At 46.8% G+C, this 2,412-nt stretch overlaps 1 pseudogene; it reads right to left on the bottom strand.

The window, feature by feature from the left end:
- Window positions 1–687: 687 nt before the first annotated feature.
- LOC130883440 (60S ribosomal protein L7a-like) lies at window positions 688–1,531 on the bottom strand (annotated as a pseudogene).
- Between the last annotated feature and the right edge of the window lie 881 nt (window positions 1,532–2,412).

Raw genomic sequence — 2,412 nt, 5'->3', positions numbered from 1 at the left:
CCTAGCCTCAGTGAGAACATATCCAGGGACAGATTGGCTCACTCTGCAAGGAGGTCCACCTGCTTTTGAGTTCTTCCCTCATGCTCATCAATTCTGCCCCTTCTACCCTGGGCAGCTAGAAAGCCGAATTCTCCAGCGCAGCAGCCACTAGCCACAGGTAGTCAGTCGTAAGGCACTTGATGTGTGGGTGGTTTATATGCATGGGAGCTAGTTTGGGATAATTGCAGTGTGATAAAGCGAATTTCACACATATATGTATGAAAATGTGTGAGAGCCCACAGAGTTGTGAGCCTGTTCCACCTTGACTGGAAGTCAGAGAGTTTGATCTTATTTTTGCGCTCTCAAAGTTGTTGACAACAGGTGTGGCTATAAACGAGAGATTCTGACCTAGGGTGTGGTTAACTGGTATTTTGGGTGTAGATGGATCCACTCCACTTGGACTGAAGGTTGGAGAATTCAAGTCTATTCCTTATATCACGCTAAGGAAGTCTATTGCCTCCCCCTTCCCCTTTTGGAGTACAGTATATAAGTGTGTGAAAAATAAACAAGACGGACTCAGTATTCACTGAATGTCCCTCCTGATGCTGTTCTGTGTTTCTGTTTCTTATTTATCTTATACTTCTGTTCCTTTTGCTTAATAATTCTTTTTTTAGATGGAAGTTTTATGATTATATTTATGTACAGAAAACTCAGCAGTACATTTAACCCAGTTTAGTGGCGAGTTCTTTGGCCTTTGCCTTTTCCAGCTTGGCAATTCGAGCCACAGATTTAGAACCCAGGACGTTGCCTCCCCAGTGGCGGCGGATCTCATCATATCTGTAGTTGTAATTGGTCCTGATAGCTTCCACCAGCTTGGCCAGAGCACCCTTGTCTTCCGAGTTAACCTGTGTGAAGGCAACAGTGGTGCATGTCTTCCTGCGGACCAGACGTCCCAGCCTGGCCTTTCCCTTGATGATGCAGTAGGACCCCCGTCTTGCGACACAGGGCAGGCAGGAAGACCACCAGCTCAATGGGGTCTACGTCGTGGGCAATCACCACCAGCTGAGCCTTCTTGTTCTCTACCAAAGTGGTGACTGTATTGACTCCCGCTCGAAGGACAGGTGGTCTCTTAGTTGGGACATCCCCTTTGCCGGCAGCTTTCTTCTCAGCATGGGCCAGCAGCCTCTGCTTCTTCTCCTGCTTGGTCTCTGGCCTGTACTTGTAGGCAAGTTTAAGCAACTGGGTAGCTGTTTGCCGGTCCAGGGCCTGGGTGAACTGGTTAATGGCAGGAGGAACTTTGAGGCGCTTATAGAGGATGGCCCTCTGCCGCTGCAGCCTAATGCAGTCGGGCCATTTGACGAAGCATGTGAGATCTCTCTTGGGCTGGATGTCCTGCCCAATGCCGAAGTTCTTAGGCCTCTTCTCAAACAAAGGATTCACCACCTTCTTCGCCTCCTGCTTCTTCACGACGGCGGGGGCCAGGGCCACCTTCTTCCCCTTGGCCTTCTTTCCCTTGGGCATCTTGCCGGGCTGGAGGAGAGAGAAAGAAAAAGGGGATTGTGGGTAATGTGTAAGCAGCTTTGGAGATCGCGAGTTGCTTAATAATTCTAATCCTCATGCTCTTACCCTGGAATGTGAGAGTTTTGTTGAAGCTGGTTTCTGACAAAATACCATAATTAAATTCATCGTTTTATACAATTACAATACAATTTTCAGCTTTATTTGTGGCAAGTACAAAATGTTTAATGACAGGCAGCCAGCGGATTTCCATTTGGTAATGTTGCTATGCAGGCCATTGCTACCTTACCTCAAGAGGCAGGCTTCAGACGTTTGGAGGATACAAGTTTCTCATCCAGGTTTTTTTGTTTTGTTTTAAGGCAATGCCTTGGTTTCCTTTAAATAGTCTTTATTTAAAACCATCTCCATCACTATTAAGTTCCCAGTTTTTAATCTCTATCTAGTTAAGCTGAACACTGTAGACTTCAGATCATCATTAAGATGTCCCAAGTCCTGTTAGGCTATTATCTCTTATCGTTACATTCTTTAAAATGGCTCATTTCCTGTAGTTTGCATGCCAGCGACTACACTGTTCAAAGATCCTAAGTGAGATGTGTGTGAGCCCTGAGTGAGATGGACCCAGAGGTCCACAATCCACTTGAGACAGCAAACAGTTCCTGACTATGAGAAGGACCGAGATGGTTGCAAAGAGACCTATGAGTTGAAAAGAGTAAGGTCTCTTCCATTGTATAGAGGCTTTAATCACGTAAAGGTCCTGGGATTTCTTTCTACTTCTTAGAATTTTGTTTGGGAGGCTTGTTAAGGGGGTGACGCAGCCCGTGGAGCGCCCCCTGGAGGTTCTACCTGGAAGTCGACTGTAAGTCTGGGCTGAGGAGGTGGCTCAGTCCGCAAAGAGCTTGCTGCTCAGTGAGGAGT

The sequence above is a fragment of the Chionomys nivalis genome, chromosome 1 (genome assembly GCF_950005125.1).
Source record: "Chionomys nivalis chromosome 1, mChiNiv1.1, whole genome shotgun sequence".
NCBI lineage: Eukaryota > Metazoa > Chordata > Mammalia > Rodentia > Cricetidae > Chionomys > Chionomys nivalis.
Note: the sequence above shows the minus strand (reverse complement) of the source record. Positions and strands in the feature narration are given on the sequence as shown.